Source organism: Brienomyrus brachyistius, unplaced genomic scaffold, assembly GCF_023856365.1.
Source record: "Brienomyrus brachyistius isolate T26 unplaced genomic scaffold, BBRACH_0.4 scaffold40, whole genome shotgun sequence".
NCBI lineage: Eukaryota > Metazoa > Chordata > Actinopteri > Osteoglossiformes > Mormyridae > Brienomyrus > Brienomyrus brachyistius.
Genome location: NW_026042315.1, coordinates 2,706,553 through 2,723,407, shown reverse-complemented (window position 1 = coordinate 2,723,407; position 16,855 = coordinate 2,706,553). Strand labels below are relative to the sequence as shown.

Genomic DNA, 16,855 nt, shown 5'->3' with positions numbered 1-16,855 from the left:
ACGGAATAGGGTAGGAGTAAATGCATGCTGGGAGATTCATGGAGTCAACTTGTGGTTTGTCGGCTTGTCACGGCAGGATCTGTAATAACACCTAAGCATTTGGTCAGAAGGCGCACACGGTAATTTATATTTATTGTATTTACTTGTTGTCTTGTATTGAAAAGTGGAATTGCGGTGATGTATGAGCCGCTGTTTAGCGGTAATATCATGGATCTTTTAGAATGTCTTGTAAGATTAAATGTAATGCAGGAATTTAATAATATGTTTATTTTATAGTTTTTCACGGTGTCTAGAAGAATAAAGACGGAATAAACTTCAACATCTGTCAGGCGTATGTTTTCTGTACCAGATGAAGAACTTTGGGAGCTGTTATGTCTTATATAGTAAAGGTAACCTTACAGTAAATGACGTCTGCTGTCATCTGACGCTATATAGAAAATGTAATTAAATAAGATTAAATTTACCTTCTGCGAGGGGCACCCTAATATAATGATATATAAAATAATTATAATATAATATAATTATATAATTATAATAAATATAATATAATTATAATATAATAATACACTGCTGTCTGTCTGCCATACAATAAATAAAAGGGGGAATTGGAATTGCATTTGACTATGGAGAGAATGGTTGTCTATGGTGAAAGAGGTGTGGAAATTTTTACTAATTCACATAAGGGACAGCATAAAGGGTTGTTTAATTCAGTATCAGAGGAATTCATATATTTGTGTGATTATGATAATCACACTATTATAAGTTGATAGTACATCTCTTGAATTGAACTAATTACAGTGTCATGTATAACACTGCACTTTTTAATACATTGTTTGGCAGAACAGACTGCAAAACTGTAGTCTCAATGGAAAGCTGGATGAAATTCCTAGGGTGGCGTAGTCAGCTGTCCACTGAGTCTACAGTTTTGTAGTTCGGTCTGTCACAGTCTGGCGCAGTTGACAGGATCATCGTCCTGAGAGCAGAGACGCGTGTTCAGTGTGAATGACTCTTCAGTTGTTTTTCTATTTTTAATTACCTTTTTATTCCTATCCATGTCTTTTTTTCTTTTTGTATGCTCATTATTCAGCCAGTACAGCTGTTTTTATTGTAGTCGAAAACAACAGTGAGTGCTAGTCACTGGCAAATCCCTTGGTTCCCGGTTCCACTCCATCTGTCCTCTGGTGGTCCCCTTGAGCTGTGGACCCCTTTCCAGTGTTCTGCAGCCAGATCCTCCTGAGCCGCACGGAAGCGGAAGTTGGCAAAGTGAGATGCGGCAGTAGGCCTATGCATGCAATTGACTGGAGTATGGAGAGTAAAGCCTTTCGTTTTCTTTAATAAAAGTTGTCCTTGTATTTTCTCATATGCGAGAACATCACAACTGCCACTGCACTTGTTGATGTGTAAGTGTGCCCTATTCAAACAATAAAGAGAAACTACATGCAGCACTGAAAAACTATTCCATGCCCAAAAAAAATGTAAACATTCTTTTTATATCAGAAGCTAGTCTCTGACTGAAATTTCTATAAATCTTTATATGAACTGATAGCAATTAACCTAAGAGTGCATGCTTGGATTTTAGTATCTGCATGTACTGTGGAACTAAAAAGAATCATAATCAACATATATAATTACGTAAATGAAAAACAAATACGTTGCATTTTCCTTAATAGTTTTGCACGTTGCCATAATTTATATTTAATTTAAAGTATGAAGCACCCAAGCAAAGTTTATGTTGAAATAATACTCAAGATTCTTAAGTCTTAGCTCTGGCACAGTGGTGGATCTAGAAAATTTTACATGGGGTGGCAAGAGATTTTAACAGAGTGGCATGGAGGTTCAGTGAGAAACCGACTATCATTCAGAATCGTGGAGCTCAGGAGCATACTTACACTGAAAAAGTGACAATTTATCTAAGCATTTGGACTCTCATGGTTAAAACAATGCTGATTGTACTTTTCATTATCACTGACCAGTTGTTTTTCTTTGTTGTGCTGTGCAGCAGAATGTTTCACAAACATATCCAAATTAAGAGCCTTTGCACGCTGATTCTCAATGCTCAGCAGAGTTTCCAGGTCTGCGGTGTTCATGCCCTATTGTGCTATTTTGAAAACATAGTTTTGGGTAAATATTAGGAGGTCATGGGTTGCGGATTTTTGGGCTGATTTCATAATGTTATACAGCAGCAGACTGCAAGGGGAAAAAGAAACTAATTATTATCAGTGCAAGTGGCTCCTAATCCTGAGTAATGCTGGATCTCTAGCCACCTAAAGTAAGAGACAGATGCACACGGAAAGCAGGGCTGCCGACTACCATGCATCTGGCATGACTTTCACGCTCTCAGACACTCACGCAAGGAATCTTCCACTATATTATTCCACTATAAGCCTAAATGTAGCTACATCAGAAGCGTTGGTGTAGTTTGCATACCCTACATACCATTTAGAACAGGGGTCACCAACATGGTGCCCACTGGCACCAGGATGCCCCCAAGAACCACATGAGTCACCCACGGACCTGTTCTAAAAATACCACAACTCACCAGTGGGCAGCGACTAAAATTTCATTTTATCTTGTTGCTATTCTTCTTTAATCACATTTGTATTTATATAGATTTGAAAATGACAATATCCAAAAAAGCATTTAAAACGTGTTTATTCTACATGAAGTTTAGATAAGTTTAGGTAAAGTCTGTTCTGGTAGCCTTTGTATGGCTCAGTACCCGTGAAGTAGCTCTCAGTTTCAAAAAGGTTGCTGACCCTTGATATATAGTATACCCCAATCTTGGGTGATATGTCCTAATCAGTAAAATAACAGTCGGCTAAATTCCGCATAGTGATCTCATTAACTGCGTGTTGTTGCTGAAATACATCACACAGACGTCGGGGGAATGTCAAATCATCAGAATATGTAAGATTTATACATTTGGTTAAGTTGAACGCATTTGCTGTTGAATGCAATTCCTATCACATTAACAATTACTGGTTGAAAAATTGCTGTTAGTGTCTTAAATCATACTGCTGTAAAAGTAAAATTTACAAGAGAAATCAATATGCTTAGAATATGGGTTAAGATGGAAAATAATTTTTCCATCCCAATCCCAATCATGTTGATGCAAATTTACAGCAGTGTGGATTCTCAGAAAAAAAGGTTCTCTGACATAAAGATCAGCAATACAGTGCAAATAACATTTAATTTCACATTTATACAAAAAAGGACAGGGCATTTCGATGATAAAATCTGTAGTGAACAATAAGTCGCATCAAAACAAAACCTGGAATTCGGTCATGCTACCTTAAGGTTAAACATTACTTTGTGAGACCACATTATAAAGGCAAAGAATGTCTGCAACAACAATTTTGGGCCCAAATGTTTGAGTGGGCGATCATAGTCAAATAGTCAGTTGTTTTGTGCAAAGTTCCTTGTTCTGAAATAAATACTTTCTGCAATAGCTCATCCAAACATATTCACACAGTCTTTATCGTTCAATGTGTAGAAGAACTGATCATTCTTCTCGTAGGCGCAGGTAGAGGTCAATTGCCTTATAAGCATCCAGAGGAACATCAAGACCATTCTCTGCCATGACAGAGGTGCACAACGTGAAGACATCATCATCACAAGCAATGTCACGTCTGTGAATGCAGTCATTTTCACAGTGGTTGACTTCTTCCTCTGGAATCTGGCACAAATAGTCCTGTGTGTTCTATAATTCTGGCACCAAATACATGACATCGGGACGTCTGTGGGGGACATGGTGGTTTCCTGAGGGCCGAATAAGGTGACAACTATGATGCTGATGTGGCGCGGGGTGAAAATGAGTCTGACACCCCTGTTTTAAGAGATCCGTGTTTTTCTTGCTGCCAGCATCTCATAAAAAGGGTCAGCGCTCACAGCAGCAGTGATGCTCTGTATCCACTTGTCCTTCTCCTCAGGGGTTGGCGCCGAGATGCGGTACACCACATGATTGCCCTCTACCAGGCGGCCGTCCGCCTCTGTTTTGCAGGCTTTCATCAGCTGTCTGCTGTTGTTAGGGATGTACAGTTCAAAGCAGTTAGGCTTCCTGAGATCCTTCACCTCACGGATGCTCAGATTCTCCAGCAGAATGATCACCCTGGGTTTCTTATCCGCAGTATGTTTAAAGTAGTAAAGGCAGTTATCCATCAGGATGAACCACCTCCTTTTCCATGTTTTCACCCGTCCTCCTCCCATTTTGAAGAGCCAACCCTCTCTGTCAGGGTTGAAGAAGGCATTGTTCCCATTGTCTTCAGGAATCTTGAATGGCTCATTCTTTATGCTCTTATAAAGATTTCGGAGGAGATCATCTGGCAGGTTGCCTCCATCATTGATTCCTCGATTCATGGAGATGAACCTGTCCACACTGGGCTTGTCTCACACATTTGGATTATGAAGGCTAGTGTTTAGCATGATTATGGAAAATGAAAGTACATAGCAAGTGTCAATGTTCTGGAAGACTCCAGGATTACATTGACAGTACCTCTGCGCAAAGGCCTCCATCATACTGTCAATCTTTTGTGCTTCTCCTGGCAGACGGAACTGCCTGAGAGCCTGTACCAGGTTGAACCCTACGAATTCATGAAGCCCAAGAAATGTTTGGAGGACTTGGATATTGAAGTCGTCTCTCTCACCCAGGTAATCCCCAATGGCTGTTTTGTTCAGCCCCTCTCCCTTGTATAGGAGCTGGGCGATGTCCTCAGACGTGTGCCGGAGAAGATTGTTTTGTACCATGAACAGGATACCCTTCTTAGGGTCCATGTTGAATTTCTTTCTTCCCATGGCGACATGCCTATTCTTTTCTAAGATTTGGCTGCGTTTGGTGCTGGATTCAAGGACCTCCACTTCCATGAGGGCCTCTCTCAGCGCCTCCCGCAGCCTCTGGATCTCCAGCAGAAGGGCTCCTTTCCTCAGCCGGATGTCCTCAAGTTCAGAGTGCTTCTCTGGACTCAGGTCCATGGAGACTGCAGCAGACAGGAAAAGGAGATCGTCAGCGGGTGTGGAGCTCAGCAGGTTGGCCATCTCTGCCAGTTTGGTTGTTGGTTCAACTCCCATGGCAGAGTAATCGTAACATTGTTAAGCCCTTGAGCAAGTCCCTTAGACCCAAGTGCTCTGACCCCAAACTCTCATCACTTCGGACAAAAGCATATGCTGAATATATGTAATCCCAAAGGGCAGTTACAGAAGACCCCAGGACCGGAGTAACGTGGGAAGCAATTACTGACGCCTGGAAGCTTTGGGGCATGCAAATAAACTGCATCCAAAGGCAAATGGCTAATAAAGAATGCTCTGAATGCCAGGCATTCGTCCAGCAGTGAGATCGTAGAGATAATGAATAAAGATAAAAAGTGTGAATAAAGATAAAACATTTTGATTGTATTTGCGAAGCGATGCTGGATGTGCTGAGCTCGCCGGGAAGGTCATGTGGTCCGCATTCCCTCCCCATGCACACGTGATCAGCTCAATCACACCGAAATTGTCGGTTTGCTGCCCTTCAGGGAAACAATCTAAAGGGTGTTACGGGAAAAGTAATCGATGCAAGAGCCAATGATGTTCTCCTGGTGCCTACCCTTGTTTATGTTATCGTTACTGACACAAACAATGATGAACGATAATAAGCATTTATAAGCCATGATGACCGCACCATTAATGTGGAGTTGCACTAACGTCTGTTTTTATAGCTAACCAGCAAGTCAACCTCTCACCCTGGTAATGCAACAGCGCCGGTTAAACAATACGTTTACACAGAGTGCTTGTGATCAGTGGCCTATACTACGAATCAGGGTTACTGGCTTATCGAGGTAACTTGACGGATTTAAGGTACCACAGTTTAAATGAACTTCATATTTGTTCATCGGGATGTCTGAATCGGTGCTAATCAGTACTACGATGCCAGTTATGCAATGTAGTTTTGATAAAACTTTTCTGTCATTTAACATAAGAGGAAAAAAATAATTATACTGTAGTCAAATTGGCTGATATAAAATCGTTTAAAACTGTGACAAATTTTGCCTTTTTTTACAGTGTATACTTCCAGTCACAAGGTAGCAGATACGGATTTCTGAAATAGCAAAGATAAAGGTCAATGAATAATATCCCTCATCTCTTTTAAAACTATAGGTACGATGCTGTTTTGATATGCTGTCTAGGGTTGGAGTGTAACAGTATTCACGGGAAAGGGGAATGGGATAAAGGGACAAACAGGGTGAGGGCAAGAAGGGAACACCAGTGGACAAAGGGATATTTTTTGTATTTTCATTTTTTTTCATGTATAATACTGACACTGAACAAATAACCCGGTGCAAAAGACTTTGGGAGTGACCACAGCCAAAATAACAAACAAAATCCCCAACTATCAAGTGCGACCCACAGCTAATCTCACCTAAGTGCAAAAGAAAAGGAAACCAAAAGACAAACACTCCACCTCACTCCCTGACCAAATAAACAGAGTCCAACACACACTTGCAAAACAAAATAGCAGTCACTCCCTATGCAGCAATACAATCACACATACATAACTTACACACAAGTCAAAGCAACAAGGGGGCTAGTGAAGACGTAAACCAAAGGAAACCAAGGGGGGAGACAGCAAGCCAAACTGAGGTCGCGGGGGGGACCGGAGCCTGTCCTTGGAACAACAGGCGTAGGCAGGAACCAACCCTGGGCAGGAGTCAACACTCTGCAGGGCGCAAACACTCACAACTCAGATTTGCCAATTAACCTACCCTGCACACTTTTGGACTGTGGGAGGAAACCGGAGCCCCTGCTGGAAGTCTTTCCCCATTCACCAGATTATATTGCCAGAAGACTGAAAATTAGATATCAAATACTAGAGTGACATAAAAACAAAAAACAAGTTTGCTTGTAATGAGACGCAAAACAGAAGATTATCTCTTTTTATATTTTGAGAAAACATTTTAACATTTATCCAACCGGTCAAATGGTTTAATACTTCATACAGCAGCATTTCTAAACTCATTCCTCAGCCCACCAGACAGCTCCACGTTTTTGCTCTGTCCCAGATCCCTGCATGCATGAACCAAACAGTCACCTTTTACTGCTGTGCTGAGAGCTTGGACAGAGCAAAACTGTGGATCTTTGCAGTGGGGTCCAAGGACTGGGTTGAGAAACCCTGGCATAGAGGAGACTGCAGTGAGAGCCAAGAAAAAAAGAGATTAGAGAGGAAGGTAAAATGCTTCTATTAGCATGGCAAATAAGCTGCAAGTACAGACCCTGTGCTTCCATTACAAACAAAAAGCCTGTATGACCCTCCTAAACACACAAGTCAGATTAACTTAACCAGGGGAAATAAGCATAAAACTTGGCAAAGACTAGACTATGAAAAGGGAAGGTGAACATCATACTTACACAAACTTCTGCTAAAGCAAATGGACAAACCCCTTTTAACTGAATCAAGTTACTTAAGAAAATTAATAATTAAAAAATGAATAATACAAAAATAAATCAATAAAAATTAAGAAAAACACAATCATGCTTTGAACTAATACTGCAGTCAGTCCTAAATATTCCCATGACATTCTTTTCGTCACGATGCACACTCGGTACATACTGGTTGAAAACCATTTATAATCCTTCATGTACCAGTCTATGATGGAGCACCCCAACCTGGGCCGCCCATCCAACATGGCAGATTTCTGCCTCCTGGCCCCGGAGACTAACAGACCAACCTCTGGAAACAGGGAACCAGGGGGACATGGGCCGCTGACTGGATGGGCGACCAGAATCAGGTGAAGCAGAAGGTAGACTCCACAGTAGAGGACCGAGGAATGTAGACCAAAACCAGGGAACCTGAAGTGGCAAGAACACAAACCAGGACAGACATATAAAACCCAAGCAAAGGCATCAGTGGCACAGCCCACCAGCTTGTGAAAGATGGCTACCTGGCATCATGAATCCCTTAATCAAAAACCTTTGTGATGGCAACTTTGCCACCCAGGACTGATCCCTTCTAAAGACCTCAAGTTTCAATGCAAGGTTTCCGAAATGTTTTGAAACATTAGTCCATGTGACTGCTGTGGTATTGTTCCAGGCAGGGAAAACAACTTAGGAGAACATTTCCGTGCATGTTGGGTGTTTGTGGTACTGTTGGGCTGAGGGGGTAATTGAGTGACTATTAACCTTTGAAATCCAATTATATTATTTAAACAGATTAGTAGTTAGACAGTGTGATTTAGATGAGGATAAGGATGTTTTATTGTCATTACAAAACGTGTTCTATATGAAGGGAACAAAATGAGGCACTCAGATCCGGTGTATTAGCAATAATAAAATAGAAATAAAATTGAAAGAACAATACAATGAATAATATGGTATAATAAATAAAATAAAATAGAATAAAGACATTAAGATAGATTCCATTAGGAGAATTTAACCATGGATGTAAAGTAAGCAGGTGTGAGTGTAGCAGAGATTACTGAGGTCTGTGTGTAATAAAGTATATGTGACACTGGCTGAGGAAGCAGCAACGTGTGTGTGTGCAAAGTCACAGTAATAACCTGCAGCACTGAGGGATCTATTGCAGCGAAGCCCTGACATGTAACACTGGTGATGAATAGCAGTGTTAGATATAGGTATAGTGAGGTACTTATAATTATAGTAGGTGTAGGATCAAGGTCTGGATTAGATTTACATACTGGGCAAATCTAGGTTATACATACACACACAGGTTACATATGAATTTAAATTTAGGGGCAGTGTGTAGCTCGGTGGGCTTTAAGGAAACACAGACTACACATGGAACAGCAATGACTGAGCTGGGGAACGCAGTGAGGGCAGGCATATTTATACACAGCACACTAATCAGCAACAAAACAGGGGTACAGGGTTAGGATGGAGAACTATAATGGGATACAGGAGAATTAGGAGGGTTACAAAGGGCCAGCAGCGACCTCTGCTGGCATGAGTTGGAGGAGACATGAAAAAATAAGAGATTACAGATCATGACAGGAGCAGCAAGCACAGCAACAGTGGGGTCATGCTCAATTATCACACCACATATATAAGAACATAACATAAGAACATAAGAACTATACAAACGAGAGGAGGCCATTCGGCCCATCAAGCTCGCTTGGGGAGAACTAAACTAATAGCTCAGAGTCGTTAAAATCTTATCTAGCTCTGATTTAAAGGAACCCAAGGATTCAGCTTGCACTACATTATCAGGAAGGGTATTCCATACTCTGACTACACGCTGTGTAAAGAAGTGCTTCCTTAAATCCAGCTTGAAGTGTTCTCCCGCTAATTTCCACCTATGGCCACGAGTTCGTGTATTTAAACTAATGCTGAAGTAACTATTTGCTTGAACAGCATCCAAACCTGTTAGAATCTTATATACCTGGATCATGTCCCCCCTCAGTCTCCTTTGCTTGAGACTGAACAGATTTAGCTCAAGTAACCGTTCCTCGTATGACATTCCTCTAAGACCAGGAATCATTTTTGTGGCCCTACGCTGCACCTTTTCTAAGGCCACAATGTCCTTTTTAAGATATGGTGACCAAACCTGCACACAATATTCTAGGTGAGGTCTCACCAAGGAATTGTATAATCTTAGCATTACCTCCCTTGACTTAAACTCCACACACCTGGAGATATACCCCAACATCCTATTGGCCTTTTTTATTGCTTCCCCACACTGGCGAGAATGGGACATGGAAGCATCAACATACACACCAAGGTCTTTCTCATGATCAGCTACCTTTATTTCAGTGACACCCATGAAATACCTGTACTTTATATTTCTGCTCCCTAGATGGAGTACCTTACATTTATCGACGTTAAATTTCATCTGCCAGGTATCGGCCCAGTCACTAATTAAATCAAGATCCCGCTGTAGCTGCTGAGCCACTAATTCAGTATCTGCTACACCACCCACCTTGGTGTCATCTGCAAATTTCACCAGTTTACTGTATATATTGGTATCCATATCATTTATGTAAATTAGGAACAATAGTGGTCCTAAAATCGAACCCTGCGGTACCCCACTATGAACGCAAGCCCACTTTGACATTGTGCCTCTTATAACTACTCGCTGTTTCCTATCTGTTAACCAGTTATCAATCCAGGTCGCTACGGTACCTAAAATACCTGTCGCTTTGAGTTTAAGTAGGAGCCTCTTGTGGGGGACAACATCAAAAGCCTTTTGGAAATCTAAGTAGATGACATCATAGGCCTTCTTATCATCAACTTCCTGAGTAGCTTCCTCAAAAAACTCCAACAGATTTGTTAAACAGGATCTACCTCTCCTAAATCCATGCTGGCTATCCCGCAAAATGTTATTAGAGTCCAGGTAATCTACCATTTTCTCTTTGATTATAGCCTCCATAACTTTACCAGTTATACAAGTTAGACTGATTGGCCTATAGTTAGACAAATTACTTCTATCCCCTTTTTTAAAAATAGGCATTATGAAGGCGTGCTTCCAATCAGAAGGTACCACACCTTCAGATAAGGATTTTTGAAACAGTAAAGTTAAGGGTCGGCAAATAATATCCCTCATCTCTTTTAACACTATAGGTAAGATGCCATCAGGACCCTGTGATTTATTTATTTTGAGCTTAGCTAGGCTTTGCAAAACATCTGCTTCAGTTATATATATATTAGCTATAGACAATGCTGGATAGGTAATAACTGGTAAATTACTAAGGTCCTCAACAGTGAATACCCGTGCAAAACTATCATTGAACTCATTTACTATATCAATGTCGTTTACTATTATAAGACCCTTACTATCCTGCAGATTAGTAATTTCAGGTTTTAGAGCTCTTTTAGAGTTAAAATACTGGAAGAAACTTTTAACGTCATCCTTAGCTTCCAATGCAACCATCCTTTCGACATTTCTTTTAGCTCGTCTAATATCATTTTTTAACTCAGCCTGTAGACTTAGATATTCCTGCTTAATTCTGTCATCATCAGTTATTTTCCATTGCTGGAACAAAGCCCTTTTCCTCCTTACTTTATACTTTATTTCCCTAGTAAACCACCTAGGTTTCAATTTCCTAGATTTATTCTTGCTGGAAACAGGTATGAAGTCCTCTTGCACTTGCAATAATGTGCTTTTAAAAAAATCCCAGGCCTCTTCAACAGTTTTGTTATTTAACTCCATCCAGTTCACAGTTTCTAGTTTTAGTTTCATACACTTAAAGTCAGCCTTCCTAACATTATATATTTTTGATTTGGACTTAGCTCTTCGAACACTAAACTTAACCTCAAATTTGACCATGTTATGATCGCTACTGTCAAGTGGTTCTAAAACGTCTAATTTACCAATCCTGTCCTGGTTATTAGAGAGAACAAGATCAAGAATGGCATCTCCCCTGGTAGGGGTGTTAACAAACTGAGTAAAAAAACAATCCTGTACTAATTCCACCATCTCCAGTTCATTTTCTGAAGAGCCAGTGACAATGTCCCACTGCATTCCTGGTAGATTAAAATCACCCATAACTACCACATCATTTTTATTGCTCATAGTCCTAATATCACTGTATAACAATCTGCTTTCCTCAGCAGCTATATTAGGTGTTCTGTAACAAACACCGACAATTAGGCTATTTGAGTTTTTAGCATCTAATTTTACCCATATTGCTTCCGTAGTTTTATTTATATCAGTAAGTTCCCTTGCCTGCAAGTTTTCCTTTACATATACTGCAACACCACCTCCCTTTTTTCCTATACGATCCTTACGGAACAACGTGTAACCATCCATATTATATTCTTGTCCATCCTTTTCACTCAACCACGTTTCAGTTACTCCTATAATATCATAAGAGTCCGATGAGATAAAAGCCTCTAAATCATGAATTTTATTCCTAATACTTCTGGCGTTTAAATACAGACAACAAAGGGTAGGCCTATTATGGTGCCCACTTACAATATGATTATTTGGGGCTTTCCGTTTCCCCCCACTGACATAGTTAACTAACCTCCCTGCCCCCCCAGTCCCTAGTTTAAACATTCCTCAACTACTCTACACATACGCCTCCCCAATACACTGGTTCCCCTCTGGTTCAGGTGCAACCCATCCGGCTTGAACAGGTCCCACCTGTTCCAGAAGGTCCTCCAATGCCCCATAAACCTAAACCCCTCTTTCCTACACCATCCTTTTAGCCACGCATTTAATTTCCTTATCTCAGCTAACTTAGCCTGACTTGCACGTGGCACGGGGAGTATTTCGGAGAATACCACCGTGGACGTTCTGCTTCTAAGCTTATTGGCAACTTCTATAAATTTATCCTGCAGAACAGCCCTTCTACCCTTGCCTATGTCGTTGGTGCCAACATGCACCACGACAACTGGATCCACCCCAGCTGGGGCCAAAAACTTATCCACACGATCTGGAAGGTCTCCTACCTGGGCACCAGGCAGGCAAGACACCGTACGGGACCCTCTATCACGCGTGCACACATAACTGTCTACTCCCCTAATAATGGAATCCCCCACTACCACAACCTCCCTCTTCCTGGGGGGAGGGGGCTCCTCAGTGCCCAAGGGCCCACCTGCCTCCCCAGTCCGTTCCGGCTCTAAAGCTGGAAGAACCTGAAACCTGTTCGACACAGTCACCTCAGGTGATGCCGCCTCTGCAACGTGTGTACGCCCCTTCCTGCGTCTACGACCTACGGTCACCCAGCTCTCTCGACCTCTCTGCTCTTCATTCTCCCCCCTCCCGGCTAGTGGCGTACACACCTTCTCCCTAAAAGGCGTATTAACTTGCTCCTCTAACTCACTGTTGCATTGGATGAGAGCCAGTTGCTCCTCAAGGCCGCGAACCTTGACCATGAGCGAGTCCACTAGCTTACATCGCTCGCAGATGAAGTCCGACTGGACACTAACGTCCAGAAGGGCAAACATGTTGCAAACGCAACACTGAGCCGGCCCCATAATTAACTAACTCACTATGACCCCGTACTCCCAGCCCAGTAAATTTATATAGCGTATTTAACTTTAAAGATTAATTCGCGTACCGTTAAATGCAATAAAGTGCCGAGTACGCTAAAATAAGTTACTTGGGTTGAAACGGAACTTAATTCTTATTTTTATTTAAAATTTTAAATCCGATAAATTTACTACTACTTACCAAAAGAACTTCTGCCTGAACCAAGTATGAACTAAAAACAAAACGAAATCGAAGTTGCTCTTGGGAGGTCGAAAAACCACAAAAACCCCCTCACAGCAGGCTACTGCCGGAGCGGGGAAAAAAGTGGAAAATGTCCTCCCGGCCCCGACTGGCGACCGGGCAAAGCTCAGGAGCAACTGTCCTTTTCTGGCGCTGAGTAACGTTACCGACGTTAGATATTATTAGCTATTTCGCCCCGCCGGTGTTTTTTACGGAGTTAAACGCGAACAGAAAACGCAGCTCACTGCCCGTAACAATCGCGCTGTTAATAAACAGACAGGACAGACAAGCACTCACGCCGACCAAAATAAGAACAATAAATAGAAATAACACAGCCACCCACTAAACAATTAAAGCACACAAACACTCAGAAAATACGTTCCAAACACCCCAAAAACAATCACAAACAATCCCAAAACAATCGCTGCAGCTCAACACCACTCTCTCACAGTATCCCAGCAATCTCTCGCAGCAATCCCAGGATGCCCAGGGTCAGCCTCCTATGAGAAAACATTATGAAAATCTGTTCCCAAAAATTGTTCAAACATCAGCTTGACTGAAACATATGACTGGTTGTATCTAGGCTACACTGGCACTGACAGCAGAGTGTAACAAATTACCAGCTACGACATATATCTGATGATTCAGAAGAAAGACAAATTGAAGAAACAAAGTGGTTAATTGTATAATAATCAAATCATTTCATAATCATGTAATACATAATATGTCACGATGGGAAGAGGGACAATCAAAGAGCAGCCTTGTGGGTTTTATTGCTGAACCAAAAGACATGAATAGAACCCAAGAGGAGGAGGAGAGCACAAATAGGAGGGAGGGAGGAAGGAATAAGCAGGAGGAGTTGGGGAGAACCTACTAACACGGGGAGCAGAGAGGGGTCCTCCTCCTTTTTGGGTGAAACTAATTGCTTGTGACATGGTAAGAGGCAACTTCTTTCTTGAGAGAATTTCTTTAAAGGGCAAGACAACCAAAGCTGTAAATCTAACAGGAAAAAATACCCTTTGTAGAATTCTATGTGAAGACCCTCTGGGCCAGGTGCCCTGCCGCTCTGCATTGTTTTCTTTGTATGTACAACTTTGTACTCCATAATTTTAATATTTTATCACGAAGCCTGAAGAGCAATATGAACTATATCATGCTTTAAGTAAATTGTCTCATCCTTTATTAGATTTAAACACAAACACAATCCACAGCAAACTGTACTTACAGCCTTCATCCTGCTCTTCAGTCTCTGACGTGCTGCATCTAAATGGGGACTCGTCAAAAAGCCAAGTGGAGCTGTCATGAATGAAGGCCTTATTGAAGCTTCCCCTGCCTGACAGCAGGTTAGTCTCTCATTTGACTAAAGTATATTTAACTTCTACAGAACTTTGCAGGCTCATCTAGGATGGAGAATTTCTGCTGCTGAGCGCATTTTGACCTTGAGGAGCAACTGGCTCTCATCCAATGCAACAGTGAGTTAGAGGAGCAAGTTAATACGCCTTTTAGGGAGAAGGTGTGTACGCCACTAGCCGGGAGGGGGGAGAATGAAGAGCAGAGAGGTCGAGAGAGCTGGGTGACCGTAGGTTGTAGACGCAGGAAAGGGTGTACACACGTTGCAGAGGCGGCATCACCTGAGGTGACTGTGTCGAACAGGTTTCAGGTTCTTCCAGCTTTAGAGCCGGAACGGACTGGGGAGGCAGGTGGGCCCTTGGGCACTGAGGAGCCCCCTCCCCCCAGGAAGAGGGAGGTTTTGGTAGTGGGGGATTCCATTATTAGGGGAGTAGACAGTTATGTGTGCACGCGTGATAGAGGGTCCCGTACGGTGTCTTGCCTGCCTGGTGCCCAGGTAGGAGACCTTCCAGATCGTGTGGATAAGCTTTTGGCGCCAGTTGGGGTGGATCCAGTTGTCGTGGTGCATGTTGGCACCAACGACATAGGCAAGGGTAGAAGGGCTGTTCTGCAGGATAAATTTATAGAAGTCGCCAATAAGCTTAGAAGCAGAACGTCCACGGTGGTATTCTCCGAAATACTCCCCGTGCCACATGCAAGTCAGGCTAAGTTAGCTGAGATAAGGAAATTAAATGCGTGGCTAAAAGGATGGTGTAGGAAAGAGGGGTTTAGGTTTATGGGGCATTGGAGGACCTTCTGGAACAGGTGGGACCTGTTCAAGCCGGATGGGTTGCACCTGAACCAGAGGGGAACCAGTGTATTGGGGAGGCGTATGTGTAGAGTAGTTGAGGAATGTTTAAACTAGGGACTGGGGGGGCAGGGAGGTTAGTTAACTATGTCAGTGGGGGGAAACGGAAAGCCACAAATAATCATATTGTAAGTGGGCACCGTAATAGGCCTACCCTTTGTTGTCTGTATTTAAACGCCAGAAGTATTAGGAATAAAATTCATGATTTAGAGGCTTTTATCTCATCGGACTCTTATGATATTATAGGAATAACTGAAACGTGGTTGAGTGAAAAGGATGGACAAGAATATAATATGGATGGTTACACGTTGTTCCGTAAGGATCGTATAGGAAAAAAGGGAGGTGGTGTTGCAGTATATGTAAAGGAAAACTTGCAGGCAAGGGAACTTACTGATATAAATAAAACTACGGAAGCAATATGGGTAAAATTAGATGCTAAAAACTCAAATAGCCTAATTGTCGGTGTTTGTTACAGAACACCTAATATAGCTGCTGAGGAAAGCAGATTGTTATACAGTGATATTAGGACTATGAGCAATAAAAATGATGTGGTAGTTATGGGTGATTTTAATCTACCAGGAATGCAGTGGGACATTGTCACTGGCTCTTCAGAAAATGAACTGGAGATGGTGGAATTAGTACAGGATTGTTTTTTTACTCAGTTTGTTAACACCCCTACCAGGGGAGATGCCATTCTTGATCTTGTTCTCTCTAATAACCAGGACAGGATTGGTAAATTAGACGTTTTAGAACCACTTGACAGTAGCGATCATAACATGGTCAAATTTGAGGTTAAGTTTAGTGTTCGAAGAGCTAAGTCCAAATCAAAAATATATAATGTTAGGAAGGCTGACTTTAAGTGTATGAAACTAAAACTAGAAACTGTGAACTGGATGGAGTTAAATAACAAAACTGTTGAAGAGGCCTGGGATTTTTTTAAAAGCACATTATTGCAAGTGCAAGAGGACTTCATACCTGTTTCCAGCAAGAATAAATCTAGGAAATTGAAACCTAGGTGGTTTACTAGGGAAATAAAGTATAAAGTAAGGAGGAAAAGGGCTTTGTTCCAGCAATGGAAAATAACTGATGATGACAGAATTAAGCAGGAATATCTAAGTCTACAGGCTGAGTTAAAAAATGATATTAGACGAGCTAAAAGAAATGTCGAAAGGATGGTTGCATTGGAAGCTAAGGATGACGTTAAAAGTTTCTTCCAGTATTTTAACTCTAAAAGAGCTCTAAAACCTGAAATTACTAATCTGCAGGATAGTAAGGGTCTTATAATAGTAAACGACATTATATATATTATGTGGTACCTTGGGCGGAGCTTAATTCTCCGCTTCTGACGTCATAAGAGGAAGTAGCGTATCCTTGATTCTGATTGGTCGAGAGTTTATGCCCATATATGGTATCAATACATGCTTATGCCACGTTTTGCCGATAGGGGGCGACATGGTTTTGGGAGATTGCCGTTATGTCCATATATGGTATCAATACATGCTTATGCCACGTGTTGCCGA

General features: G+C 41.8%; 2 protein-coding genes across 3 annotated transcripts in view; both read right to left on the bottom strand.

The window, feature by feature from the left end:
- The window catches only part of LOC125722598 (uncharacterized), a 114,037-nt gene that overhangs the window by 69,764 nt on the left and 27,418 nt on the right, over positions 1-16,855 (bottom strand). The window lies entirely within an intron of this gene.
- Positions 1-16,855, bottom strand: part of LOC125722565 (cytohesin-2-like) — a 41,328-nt gene that overhangs the window by 23,962 nt on the left and 511 nt on the right. Inside the window, exon 2 of one of the 2 annotated variants that reach the window (XR_007386464.1) lies at positions 7,717-7,818. The exons of the other annotated variant lie outside the window; for it this stretch is intronic. The gene's annotated coding sequence lies outside the window, so the exon portion shown is untranslated. Of the gene's footprint in view, positions 1-7,716; positions 7,819-16,855 lie in introns of those variants that run through there. 2 annotated transcript variants of the gene reach the window in all.